The sequence below is a fragment of the Lampetra fluviatilis genome, chromosome 2, assembly GCF_964198595.1.
Source record: "Lampetra fluviatilis chromosome 2, kcLamFluv1.1, whole genome shotgun sequence".
NCBI classification, from domain to species: Eukaryota; Metazoa; Chordata; class Hyperoartia; order Petromyzontiformes; family Petromyzontidae; genus Lampetra; species Lampetra fluviatilis.
The window spans coordinates 5,284,646-5,299,905 of record NC_136276.1 but is presented as its reverse complement, the minus strand read 5'-3'; positions in this window follow the sequence as shown (position 1 = coordinate 5,299,905).

The following is a 15,260-nucleotide window of genomic DNA, read 5'->3' as shown; positions in this document are numbered from 1 at the left end:
TAAGTCACTTCGTTGAGCTTTCATTTGTGGCCAAGTCGCTTATTAAAACGATCTATATAGCTCAGCGGACCTTACGTGGTAAAATTAAAATAAATGAAATAGTAGGAGTAATAATTATTTTTTGAACATGTAACGCGCATAGTATTCCCTTGTTCCCAAAGAGAGAGAGAGAAAGGCTTGGAAGGCGTGAGGAACCAAAGGCAGCCAGGTGACGAGCCAGTTCCAAACTCCTTCTCCAAGCTCTGGAGCCCTCGATATAATTTAAATTATGATTTAATTACTATTTAATTTAAATTAGAATAATTATAATTATTATAGGTTGTGATGCACAAGGAAAATATAACCAGAACAAAAACTCAACACAGTCGTCAATAAAACTGCCTTGAAAAAAAATATATAATAGACGACGTTTCGGGCAATGGCCCCTTGGTGCAATGAAGCTCAAACCATCGCCTATTTTTTATTTTATTTTAAGGCCGCAGTGTTATTGACGGAATGTGTTGAGTTGTATTCCCCTCCATATATCCAGGGGTTATTGGCCAGTTACCGTGTTGGGTCTTCACTGTAGCGGGACGCGTCTTGACACATCGATTTTGACCCCCATATTTTTGTGAGCCAGTGGCCTGAAATGAGCTTCGTGTTGCACTCGGCGCGGTGGTGGTGGTTGTTGTGTTGTGTGTGTGGTGTTCACGTGACGTGCACGAGGCACGCGGTCGCCACAATTGCGCCTTTCACCGTCGGTTCGAATTCACATGTCGCGTGTCATTACCCTTGCCATTAAATATCGCACGCACAGGAGTGACGACGTCTTGACTCAGAGAGGAGGAGGAGTGGGCCAGGGTGTGGGGGGGAGGGAATGGCTTTGTCAGGACGGTCCTGGGGCGCCTCCTACAGATCGATGCGTAACATTGCACGTCCCCCGTTGTGAGCGGGACCTCAATGTGACCCAAAAGTATAATCAATTTTCATATACCGTACGTAACACCCCCGATTGTTCAGGTGTGGTCTACAGAATTCGGACTAAAGAAAGACGCACGTTTACTATGTGACAAACCATAAATCGTACCAAGAAGAATTTTCACGAAATAAAATCTACGGTTAGGCTTTGAATACAAACCTTCAGCAACAAATTGGGCACTTTTTAACGAACCGATATAAATTTTTATTTAAAGCTTTCGTGACTGCAGAGATTCATATTCTTGGTTCTTTCGGTAAAATCACGTAGAAGGGAAAGAATATTTATATTATTTTATTATTTCCCTTCTACGTGACTTTACCGAAAGAACCAAGAATATGAACCCATATAACTTTCGTTTTTTTTGCTCACGTATAATATAAAGGGAATGCACAGCCCTTGTCAATCCACTGCTTGGATGAAGGCCTCGCCGTGCCGTGCCACTGTTTGACCGCGCATACTTCACGGTGGTCACTGCGGACTGGTGAACGGGAGCTCGGGGCAGGCTCCGGAGCCACTCGCCACTGGCGTTAGCCGCGTCGAGGAATCGAACTCGGGACGTCGGGTTCACAGTGCAGTGCCGCATCTACTACGCCACCGCTACGTATACGGTACAGTATTAGAATACATTTATTGAAAATCTCTTAACTTGAAATGCAAGACTTTTTTTGTTGCAATGATAAAAAAAAAATAGCTTTTATTTTCCTGTAAAAAAAATATATAGTGAGGTGGGTGGCCGGTGCAGGGGGGGGGGGTGATGGTGAAGAGGCGAGGGGGGGGGGGTGCGCATTCTCGGAGCAAAATGCCTCCTCGTCTCCCCGTGTTTCGCCCGAGTAATTCCCTTGGCATCCCACGGCGCTGGCCCGGCGCGACCTCGGCCAAGGGGGCAGGGTCGTCCCCTGCCCCCTGGCCCGGGGGCCTCGCGAGGGGGGCCCAGTGACGTTCGTAGCCGTGGCCGCGCGGGGTGCAGCCTTCCTGTCTGCACGGCTTTCCTTCCTCCAGCCGGTGGCACAAAGTGACGGCGTCTCTCGACTCGCGCCGCCGGCGAATCGGTCCCCGAGCGGCAGGTTAGGAAGGCCGGGCGCTTCCCATGCCTCTCCGAGCTCACGCGGCCGCGCGGCCCCTCTGATGAAGGAACAAGCCCCCCCCCCTTTGCGCTCTTGGCACACAATAATGGGACACGTGTTGCGAATGTTGAGTTGCCTTTTGGGTGGCTAAAAACGCACGTCGTGTCGGAGGTGGCGCGGTGCCGCTGCTCAGAGTTATTTTTAAGGCGGTCAAAAAGCTCACGGCATTGAACTTTTTCCAGCCTTTTGTGAGCTGCATGCTTTCCATCAATTGTTAGTTGATGTTTTGTTTTGGGTTTTTTCTCATTAAAGGCAATGCCAAAATCCACATCGCAAAGCAGCAAGGGATCTGGGTTTTGTTCATGCAGTGTAGCAATGTCAGCTTTTGTCCAAGGGAAAAAAATAGTCCTAAATGAGCCTCGTGTACGTTTCAACAACTAGACGTGAAGTGGTCATGGGACCTTACTTTAAAACTTAGTGATTATGTAACAATTCAAATAGGATCAATTGACAGCCCTTCGAGGTGAGTTTTCATTGGACACTTGGCCACTAAAAGAAGTGTCTTCAAATCATGCGGTCTTTATCTATTCACCGCTAACTGAATGCCTCTTCCAAACTTTTGCCACCCCTCACGTTCAACGAGCCATCTCGCTCCCGCACACGGGGTCATCTCATCGCTCCATGTGGACGTTCTCCTGTGCGCTCACATCTTTGGCTGCCATTCCGTCGTTAGTCTCGACCACTGGCCATCGTCCCTTCTGGGCGCCACGGTGGCTACGAGATGTTCACTCCTTCGCCGGGTATACAGGAGGTCGTGGGTTCGATCCAGACCCTAACGCCTGTATACTTGGAGTTTGCATGTTCACTCTCTCTCTCCCCGTGGTCGCGAGGATTTTTCTCCCGAGTCCTCCGGTTTTTCCCTCCACATTTAGAATCAACATCACGCGTGTAGAGTATTTGCTTGCTATACATTTCCACACGACGAGCCACTTCGTGGAGTTATCATTTGTGGCCAGGTCGCTTCAGTAAAAGAGCTGCATAGCTCAGTGGGCCTTACCTGGTAAGATTAAACATAGTTGAGTAAAAATAGTTCGTGGGACGTGCCTTGCTTGAGCTCACTTTCATCAACATGTAACACGATGTCTGGTCTGCTTCGCGCATCTTCTCTGATCCACGTGTTCCTCATTCTGTCTCTGATCATTGTGCTTCCAAGCGCGCCCCCACTGCACGCAGCTTTGCGCAAGTTTCAGCCTTTGTTCCGCTTTCTCTATCATTGTCAATGTCGACGAATACAAACACAGTTAAATTTTGATTTAAAGCTTTCGTGACTGCAGGGATTAATCTTCTTGGTTCTTTCGGTAAAGTCACGTAGAAGGGAAATAATAAAATAATACAAATCAAACAAGATAAAATAATTCTCACGACGTTCCGACAGACCTGTTCTTCACCTGAGGACGGCTGCTTGCGTTGTGGCCGAAACGTCGTGAGAATTATTTTATTATGTTTTCTTTTTATTATTTTATTATTTCCCTTCTACGTGACTTTACCGAAAGAACCAAGAAGACAAACACAGTTGGTATAAAGCACATCGTTGGCATTTTTTCTTCTTTCTACAAAGCACTTCAACCGACATGCGTGTTTTCTTTAGGTGGCTATTGAATCACACCAGGACAGTATCCATCTGTCTCTAATAAGACAGCCGTCACGTTACAGCATCCCCTATCTCCTTCACAAAAGTTGGCCAGAAAGCAGATTCATGTTTGTGGATCAAATACGGCAGTCCTTTTATTTAAGACGCGGTCTCTACTGCCACCACGTGGAGCGTTAGGATATCTGCACATTGGCTCTGCCCCGTGGATTTGCGGGGACAATCTAGCCACCATTGTCGTTGGAGAAACGCAAAAAAACGATGCCCGTTCATGCTTTAACGTGGCAATATCTAACACGTGCCGGACAAGCAGATATCCCCAGCAAGACGCTGCTGGCTCTGCTCACGCGTGCAGCTGTGCATGCCAAACGCCAGGCGTGACAATGTCTGTCCAGAAGCAGCAGATGGTACGATACAAAGATGCTACCCCCCACCGTCAAAGACGACGACGACGCCGCTCCGTACCTGAGCAAGTTTTTCTCATCATCTTTGATTGCGCCTTAGCGGTTGACCCCGCGTGCTGTACGGGGAATGTGGCCGCTGTTGCTGACACATGAACGGTGGCTGGAAATATCCAGTGGCATATAGCGTGGTTGGCATCACCTCTGCTTGGTGTAATGAATGAATGGACGAAATTGGGCATCACGTTTAATTTCATCCGCGCCACCCCCCACCCCCTCTGATCCCGCTTCGCCCCTCGTCGTAGTCCGGCGCCTGGGTCCCTCCGACCTCGTGGTTCCCCCGGTGCAGTTGCACCGCCTGCACCCGTCACTCTGCAGACCTCAGCATTGCTTCACCTTCATTCACAATGGCTTGAATATTCTGAATCTCATTGGACAACCCCGAGAATGTGCGTGGCCGTGCACCGCCCAGCATAAGTCCTCGCCACGATCCCAGCTCTCCCCCCCCTCTCCACCTCCCTTCAACTTGCTTATAAGGGATTACATCTTGAATCATTGCTTCACTTGATGCAGCTAATTCGGCTGTGACGGTCCCACCTGATGACGGAGACTTGTGTTGCCTCCGAAACGTCGTGAATTTTATTTTTGTTTTGTTTTATTTTACTTTCATTAATTTTAATGTTTTTACCTACGTGACTTTACCGAAAAAACCTGAGAATATGAATCATTGCAGTCACGAAAGCTTCAAATCTAGAATTGATCCCAGCTCCGTCCACGCAGCACAGGTGATTCTTAACCTTCACTGGGTTCTCACTGGGTTCTCAGAGGGTATCTCGCACCCCCAGGAGTTCGGTGCACCCCAGGTTAAGAACCACTGCCCTGGCGTGTGGCTCTGTGTCTTTGAGACCAGCCATTGCGGAATGGAGTTCCCTCTGTGGCGAGCGCAGCAATGCGGTTTCACTCGCCGCCGAGTGAGCCAACGCACAGATTGCACACGTGTAGGTAGTGGCCTTGTTCGTGCATTCGCTCGTTACGCGTCACTACACGCAAGATCATTTCTCCGTTAGCCGCTGACGGGTGCCGCCCCTTCGTCGGAGTTACTCTGCAAGTGTAACTGGATAATTATAATGTTGCTAAGGCCACGCGTTCACCTGGGGGTTTCTCAGCGCAGCTGCAACACGCCAGACTGAAGGTGAATTACGTGGGCACGTGCTGGTGAACTTCTTTGGCACCGTACGTAGCCGACCGTGCCGATCGGAGGTGCGGGGGAAGGACGGCAAAACTGAACACAAACCAAAAACAGTTGCAAATTCGTGCGTTCGATGATGCTGCGTCGGCAGCGGTGAACGAATGACACGCACAGAGCAACGCACTCGTCAATAAGACCGTTGCCTTAAAATGGGTGACGTTTTGGGCAACCGTGCTTCTTCACAGCACACATTGTCAGACAAAGGCCTCCTGGCGCCTTCTTAGACATTGGAGTCCGTTTAACCATAATTCACCACGCTGGTCAATGCGGGTTGGGTGAAATAGAAACCAATGTTAAGGACGTATGTTGAACTTATTTCGCACCGTACGGAGCCAACCGTGCTGATCGGAGGTGCACTGCCCTCTGGCAGAAACATCTCTGACTCCGTTATGTTCGAGATAAACTCGAAAGGTTCATTTTTTTTGGGAAGACTGCCATAAAATATAAATGCTCAGCTAAAACCCGCAACTAATGTTAGCCGGGAATCAATGTATCGTGGCCAGGTTCATAGCACAACGCGCTAGACCGCTGCCCCATCGTTCCACTTTCACTACATGATGTAAATTTGGCATAAACGCCTAAAACCCGTCCACAACTGTGATACATGAGACTGACATTTGCGTTTCACAATGAGGATTTGTGAGCATCAGGCACACAACCACCACTCAGGATGGCGTGTGTGTGTCATCCCTAACCCTTGGAGCAGAGCAAACTCAACCTGTTCTGTCAGTGCATTCTTACGGGACCTGACATATTGCTTTCAGGTGAATTCAGGACACACGTCGCGAGTGAACCGTAATTAGAGGCTCCGACATAGGAAGTGCATTTTGGGGGGGGAGGGCAATTCTTTTGTTGTTTTAACCTTCATGATTCGGCAGACAGTCTTCGTGACCGCCGTGGATGTTAGTGGTTCGTGTCCTGCAGCCACTCGTTAGAGAAACCGCAGGGATTCGCAGGAGTGTATTTATTTTACTAAACAGTCCACGGTTGTTGTGCATGCGGGGTCATTGTTAATGGTGTGCGCAGAGCTTTGAGACATTGCTTTGTTAATTAGCAAGCACGTACTGAATTTCCATTGGGATGCAGGAGAAATTACTCAGTGAGGGTGTTTTTTTAACCTCGTGTGCTGCGGTTTTTCGCGTTGTTATTACAGTCGTGTGTTGATTATAATCGCCGGTGATTTGGATGTAATTCTTCACGTGTAGATTATCTTGACTTCAAGAGAATTCGCGACGACCTGAAGATAGGCTGTTCCACAAAGTTTCGAGGATACGTACGATTGGGCCTGTTCGCGAGGAAGCATTTTTTCTCGTTACAGCGTCTGCGTCCAACCGATTTTCCCAAACAATTCTTATATCAAACTAAAACACGCTATGTGCCGTACGAAATAGTTGGAAGGGAACTCCAGCAAAAGCCATTGGAATTATCGCGGTCACAAGCAACACGAGTTGCCAGCTGCGTCTCTCGTGCAATCGGCAGAGGGCAGCAGAGCCTTTGCGTTCCAGAGAGCTGTAATTGGCAACACAAAGTGTGCTTTGCAATTAACCTCAAATGTTCAAGATCGATGCCAACACAAATTCAGAGGAACTCCCGCAGTTTGCATTTAACGGAAGCGAATTCAAAGTGTGCTACCCAGTTTAATGACAGATGCAGTAACTACACTACAGCCTGTGTTTATATATATGGGGCCGTCCATAAATGACGTCACGCGATTTTGGACGATTTTTGACCCCCCTCCCCCCTCGTCACACGCCGTCACAAAAAGTCAGACCCCCCCTCAAATATGACGTCACAAAGCTCTGCCCCCTCCCCAAATAAAACATGCTTCAAATCGCTTTAAACTACCGTATTGTTATTGTAGTGCGTATTTAATGTGGCGCTGCATTCTCATGTTGTAGGAGAAAATATGTATTAACATGTCTATTTAATTAAGTAGAACGTGTTGTTTGTATTTATTTAAAGTTGTGCATTTTGATGTGACGTCACATTTCTGAACCCCCCCCCCCTCGTCACACATCGTCATAAATGTCTGACCCCCCCCCCCCCCCCAGGTGCGTGACGTCATTTATGAACGGCCCCTATGGTACCTTACTCCAATAGTGCTTATAATCCATAATAAAGATTTTTTTGGGGGTTAGATCGCGTAAATATAAATGTGTCGTTAAACCCGCCACCACCCGACACAGCCAATTAGTAAGGTTTGTCACGGAAACAAAACGTGCTAATTAGTTACTAGTTCAACACAAAACCGGCGTGCTGTCGAGTAAACCCAAAATATTTACAATTCGAGTACGACGTTTCGCTGGCGATTACAACCAGCTTCATCGGACGATTCGCCAGGATTGTGTGGATACTATCGGTCGCGAAAGCCCACGCGTTAAACACCAACAGCGTTTCCCTGCAGATCCGATCCCCGATTTGGAGTGAATTTATTTCATCGACGTAACATCCCCAAGTGGGGTGCCCTTCCGTACGCGCGGGGTCGGTAGGAACTGGACAGGATGAAAAACTTCCTCTCATGCAGCTAATTCATCCGCGTATTCTACTTTCTCGCCCACGTCAACAAAGGTGCGTCACGCGTCGGCGGAAAGGGGTCCGTCCATAAATGACGTCACGCACCTAGGGTGGGGTCAGACATTTGTGACGATGTGTGACAAGGGGGGGGGGTTGTGAAATGTGACGTCACATCAAAATGCGTAACTTTAAATAAATATAGACAAGTTCTACTTAATTAAATATACTTTTTAATAAATATTTTCTCCTACAACATCAGAGTGCAGCGCCACATTAAATACGCACTACAATGACAATAGTTTAAAGCGATTTGAAGTATGTTTTATTTTGGGGGGGAGGGGGGGCAGAGCTTTGTGACGTCATATTTTAGGGGGGGGGTCTGACTTTTGGTGACGCCGTGTGACAAGAGGGGGGGGGGGGTGAAAAATCTTCAAAATCGCGTGACGTCATTTATGGACGGCCCCAAAGTGTATGTGCGCAGCCCTCGTCACTCCACCGCTGGACGAGGGCCTCGACACGCCGCGCTGGTCGTGGGGTCAGTGGCCAGTGCGGCTTGGTAAAAGGTGGGGAACATAGACGTGGGAGCCATAGAAACGCAGTACTGTACAATACAGCGATGATTTTCTTACTGGTAGGAACCTCCTGGTTACACCAGCCCACAGGGGATTATTGTGTCCGTCCGTCGTGCAGGGAGGGTGGGGAGGGGCTGGGTGGGGAGGGTGGGGCTGGGTGGGGAGGGGCTGGTCACCCCGTGGTGCCCTTATAAAACTCAACGTTTAACTTACTCACGCCGGCTTGTGCCCGCCCTCACAGTCGGGCATATTTGCGGAATACACCACGCCGCCGTTGACCCTGGCCATTGACCGAGCAACCCAACGTTCCTACCAGCTCCCTCTGCAGGAATGTGTTTTAATGCTGCACTGCCCTCTGCTGCCCACCACTTGTGTTTATCAGCGGAAATGTCTAAAGAACATTGGGCGTGTGATTCGTGTTGAGAATAGAGTCCAAGGGAGGTGGCAGGACAAGCTCAAGGATCCAGGCAGTGGCCTCTGATTCACTTGGGTTCTCAAGTGCAGTGAGTTGATGGACTAAAATGACAGCTGTAATAAGCACAATTATCATTTTATTGTTTCGTGACGAACACTTCCCTGCAGAACGGCCGCTGAGGAGGTGCTGCCCCCCCCCCCCCCAGTGTGTTGAAGAGGTCTCAGATGGAGTTCCGTGGCATCAACTTCCGTGGACCGCTCTGTAACGGGGGTGGGTTGCGTGGGGGTGTTGTGGGTTGCACTGCTCGGAACGAGATCCGACTGGATTATAATTCATCCCATGACGTGACGCTTGACAGCACGAGTGAGATAAAATTGGATAAAAAAAAACGACAAAATATATTTCTTAAAAGCCGGAGGAGGTGGTGCATGAGAGAGAGAGAGAAAAAAATGCCCCTGTTTCTGAAGAGAGGCCTCAGAGCTCTGTTCTGCGTCCAATGCAGCTCCGAGGCACGGGCAATTTTAAATTATGCGGGGAAAGAAAATTGGTCAAGATTTTGGCAAATAGATCTTCATCGTGCTTAGTATAGAGCTGTCAGCCAAAATCTTGATAAATTGTATTTTTCTTTCCTATATTATTTTCAGTCTCTTGATTTTCTTATCCCCCTAATGCAGTATTTAAAGTAGCGCTCGCAATGCCTTTGAAGGGCGCACAAAGGCATTTCGGAATGATTGCAAAACCTGTCTTTAATTAAAATCTCATTTTGAGACCTATTAAGAATGCAAGGCCCCCTTAAAGTGTGTGCTGGCAGGCAAGAGATGACTACATCTGCCGAGGGTTTGGTGTGGAACCTCGCAGTGGTGTTTTGCTCTTGGCAAGACGCAGATTCGTGGGGGTTTTTTTTTTAATCGGCGGGCCTTGAGGTTGAGGAGCCTAATGTGGGGGAGGGATGGCAAAATAATTGGATCGTGGGACCGAAAAATGACGCGCGGAGAAACGCGTATCGCACTTGAGTAAACACACGAAACGGGGATATCGCGTCTCAATATTATCCGTCACAGTTTAATTAGCGGCTTCTACATTTGCAAGTGACCGCGGTGTCTTTGGCCGCTCGGTGTGGTCTGCAAATTGAGAGCGCAGATATTCAATGACCTCTCCTCATCCGCCTGCCCGCCCGCCCGGCCGCTAGCACCACCCGTCCTGTAAATCTCTCTGGGAAGGCCCTCCCTGGGACGCGTCCCACCTTAGCGTCACCGCACACTGACTGATGGCCGTCCCTGATGGCGACAGCTTTCATAAAAAACATTCTTTTTTGGAAATAAATCGTGCGGAAATCCCAGCTCTGCTCTTTTGTGGGGGGGGGCGGGGGGGCGGGGGTCACGTTCGCAGGATGCCTGAAGGGACCAGGGTGGGTCCTGATGTCTCGGGAGAACGGTGTGCTTTTGCGTCAGGATTTGTGGGATTATGATTTACACTATTGTGATTTAGAGCTCTTAGGATTTGCGGTATTGTGACGGTAAATCTTGAGCACTTGTCTTTGCTGAGATCCTTGTTTGAAGGAGGGTGCTATGTTATACTGACAATTGTATAAATATAAAATAATAATAATGTGTATGTCGTGTGTACAGATTTTGTCTTCTTTTTTACTTGTGTAAGGTAAGATAGATGTGTTTGACTTGCCCTGGCAACCGTGTATGAAGTGGAATGTGTTTGTTTTATTGTCAGTATTTGATGCCATTCTTAAAACAATGGAATTAAAAGCAGAATTTTAAATCACAGCCATAAATTAAACATCAGTCATTAAACGTTATCTGCAACCTATTTAGTGGAATTTTTGGTATAAAACAAGACGTACAATTGCCTCAAAATTCAGTACTGCATTAGTTTAATGTATTTATTTGGTACCACAAATACAAATGTTCCCTATCTGAGAAACACCTCGCAATGTGCTGCTGTGAATTTCTACCAACTGCGGTCTCTGTAACATTATCCATTATAACGAAAACCGAGTTACAATTATTTTCTAGCTTTAGTTTAATGTGCATCTTTTAAAAAAAACCGAACCCTCTCCGTATAAATGTTGTGGAAGAATTTCCTTTTAGCAAAAAAAAATAATGCAGGAAGCTGGAGGCAGGAGATAGGAAATGCATTTGTGTGACCCAGAGGGAACGGCACCGCGTTACGTATGGGCCGATCCCGACACACAATCTCAGCGAGGACAAATGTGCGCTGCGACGAAGCTGGGAGTCTCGTTGTCTATCGTGACTTTGACCTGGGAACGACCCCGGCGAGGGACACGACCCCGTGGCCCCATTTGCCTCGCCCCCCCCCCGCCCTCTTTGTTTTTGGAGCCCTGGTGTCAGATTGGGGGCCCTCCAGATAAAAGTGGGACTAAATGACCGAGGTGGAGCATTCCGTCTTTCAGTGTCGCCAAACAAACTCACTGTGAGATTCCGCAGAATTAAACCCCGATAAGACCGCCCGCCACTATTGATTCTGGACATAGAATACTTGGCTGATGTTTGTGTTGTTGTTACTCTTTGCAATATGCAGTAACATTGTTTGGCTGCGCACGTTGGAGTATTATTCAAGCATGTACATGTGCGTTCTTTTTTGTTTGGGCACGTTGGCTTGAAATAGCCTGGGTCTTTAACATTAATTTGGGGAATGCATTTGTTGTTTACAAATAAAATGACGCATTTATCTTGGTCACGACAGAACAAAGACCCGAAGTTAAAATGTATTGTCCAGTCGGCTCAAGACTATCATATGACAGTTCCAACAAACCGTGTTCAACATTACATAATGTTTACAGCGCAACGTTCTTGGATGTTTCGAACCAAAAAAAATATTTGTGCAAATGTCTTACGCGAGACAACAAACAAAAATAGCAGCGACGATATTGATTGCTCGTAGCTGTACATTATTTATTCGCATTTAGTAAATGCTGTATATACAACACACAGACACCCACCACCACACCACTGCACTTGACTTATATATAGACCGCGAGCACAAGCATTGTTAGGGAGCATCGACTCATTTGGATTACAGCAGCAGCAGCAGTTATCGCATCCAGAATCAGAATCAAATAAAAAATACATTTATCTTACGAGATAAGGCCCACTGAGCTATTAACTTATTTTTCAGAAGCGACCTGGCCACAAACGATAGCTCAACAAAGTGGCTTATCACGTGGACAATTATAGCAGAAAATTAATTTAAAACAGGACCCTGCGGGGTGGGCTGGTAGGAATAATACTTAGTACCGGTACAGGGATATCGACCTGGTATAGAGGAGTTAAAGAAAAAATTATCGCGCCAAATAAGGCGATTAAATGTATCTCGTCTCTGTGTTAATAAGCCTCCCGCACTAGGCCTCGCGAAGCCTTCTCTGCAGTAGGCCTCGCGATGCCTTCTCTGCAGTAGGCCTCGCGAAGCCTGCCGCACTAGGCCTCGCGAAGCCTGCTGCACTAGGCCTCGTGAAGCCTTCTCTGCAGTAGACCTAGCGAAGCCTTCTGCACTAGGCCTCGCGAAGCCTTCTCTGCAGTAGGCCTCGCGAAGCCTTCTCTGCAGTAGGCCTCGCGATGCCTTTTCCGCAGTAGGCCTCGCAAAGCCTGCCGCACTAGGCCTCGCGAAGCCTGCCGCACTAGGCCTCGCGCCGTGCTTTTCGTGCACAAATAAGGCGATTAAATGTATCTCGTCTCTGTGTTAATAAATGTATCTTGTCTCTGTGTTAAAAAAAACGTGCTGCGTTTCAGTAAAGTAAATTTGAAGCGAAGTTTAAAGTTTCGCCGTGAGGCGCCGGAAGCGACGGCCATCTTGTTTCATTCACATATCGCAGGGGGAGCGGGCGGCCATCTTGTCGGACAGAGTCATGCCAAGTGTGTGCAGTAGGGGGCGATGTTGATACACAGACGGACGGACGGACGGACACATTAATCTATTGGTGGTCTGGTCCACTTCGTTCCTACCAGTATAATCCACCCTACCCCCCTTACTGGTCAATTAATACCAATTTGCAGGCCAGATTCTAAGTCACCTTGTGCCTACAATGTGTGTGTAAATGTTCAACTTAGTTCGCACTGTACGTAGACAACCTTGCTAATCATAGGTGTGGGGGAAGGACAATAAACAAAACACAAAAGGCAGATTTAATTGAAACAAAAAGCCCACGACAAAAGTTTTTTTTGGATAATATCGCGTAAATATAAATGCGTCGTTAAACCCGCTACCACCCGACACCACCAATTAGTAAGGTTTGTCACGTAAACAAAACGTAGCAATTAGTTACTACTTCGGCACACCGGGTGTGTTGGAGATTAAACCCACAACATTTACAAAACAAAAAGCAGTTCTAAAGAAAAGCGGTTCTACCAGGTGACACCTGCCACTGAGGAGGGAGTGGCAGGAGTGCCCGTTCGTTCGATTGTTTGAGATGAGATGCGATGATGGCAAACGCAGGAAGACATCTCCACATTTCTGGGACATGCCTGATGATGCTACTGTTGTTGTAATCACCAGCGAAATGTCGTTCTCAAGTGCAAATGTTGTGATTTTGCTCTCGAACACGCCGGTGTGCTGAAGTAGTTACTAAACGACACGTTCTGTTCACGTGACAACCTTATTAATTGGCCGCGTAGGGTGAAGGTAGGTGTACAATACATTTACAGTGACGCGATTCAACTCCAAACACGAAATCACTCTCGTTCGTGCATACCATACAAGAGACGTTTTATACGCAATACAAGCCTGTGCGTAGATATAAAAGTCAGCTTCATTGCCCAAATAAACACGTATGTGCCTAATTCTAGATTTGAAGCTTTCGTGACTGCAAGGATTCATACCCTTAGTTTTGTCGGTAAAGTCACGTAGGTAAAAAATGAAATAAAAATTAATAAAAAATAAATAATAATAAATCACGACGTTTCGGAGGCAAAAACGTCGTGATTTTTTATAATTTAAGTTTTTATTATTTTTTATTTCATTTTTTACCTACGTGACTTTACCGAACAAACTAAGAGTACGTATGTGCCTGCCACGTGTGTGCTTGCAAAGGTGTGTGCCTACCACGTGTGTTCCTGCCACGTGTGTGCCTGCCAACGTGCACCTATCTCGGCATTGTCCACAACTCCATTCGTCCACAGCACGCGGCCCATCCGCGCGCCCACCGACGTTTGTGCACGGGACATATCCGCAGGGCCCCGGGGTACATGGCTCAAGAAAGCAGCGCTGGGGCTGTTCTGGCACGTGGACATAAATCCACGCCTGCGCCGAGTGTGTGGATCACAGGGGGGAAGTTTCTCCTCTGCTCTAAAGCTCTGGGAAAACTCACGAAAGATGTATTACGATAGAAACACGTGCACGCCACGTGCCCTCGGTTGGACTCGCTGCTGGACGAGGAGCTCCCGACGCCGCGCGGGCACTGGCGGTTACTTGACCATACACTGGTCGGTGCGGAATGCATGTTGAACTTCTTTGGCACCGCACGTAGCCAACCGCGCTCGTCGGAGGTGCAGGGGAAGCACAACAAACTGAACACAAAGAGCACTTTTAAAGAAATGAGTTTTTTTATTCGAGATTTAAAAGTGCACAGCTCCAGTGGCTTTCTAAGATTGTTCCAGACGGCCGCAGAAGCGCATCTGAAAGCGCGCGATGCGGTGTCGAAGGCGGGGAGCACGCAAGTACAGAACAACAATAGATTTGTCTCCACCGACCACTGCTGACAATGTAGTTCTGCAAAACGTGCAGGGACCTTGTTACTCTATCTCCGTGGCGGGCGTCTTTCTGGGCGCGTGTCATCCTTTGCTTGATATTCGGCCACCAGTCTCGTTCGTTCAATCCCCCACTTACCTTTTTTCCACGTTATTTCTTATCAACGCTCGTCCCTTTGCCTTCATGAATGCAATCGCAAGCATGGGCGTCTTGAACTTTCAAATGGTATTCACCTAAAGAATAGTTTGATTTCTCGTAAAGCACGTCACTGGGTCATTACAAAAAAAAGCATCTCCAAACACGTTTCTGGAGGCAGTGCAAACTGTGTTTTAAATTGTGCACCATCAATATAGAACAACACGTGGCACAACCAGAACAACACGTGGTACAACCAGAACAACACGTGGTACAACCAGAACAACAAGAGGCACAACCAGAACAACACGTGGCACAACCAGAACAACACGTGGCACAACCAGAACAACACGTGGTACAACCAGAACAACACGTGGCACAACCAGAACAACACGTGGCACAACCAGAACAACACGTGGCACAACCAGAACAACACGTGGCACAACCAGAACACCACGCGGCACAACGAGAACAACACGTGGTACAACCAGAACAACACGTGGTACAACGAGAACAACACGTGGCACAACCAGAACACCACGCGGCACAACGAGAACAACACGTGGTACAACCAGAACAACACGTGGTA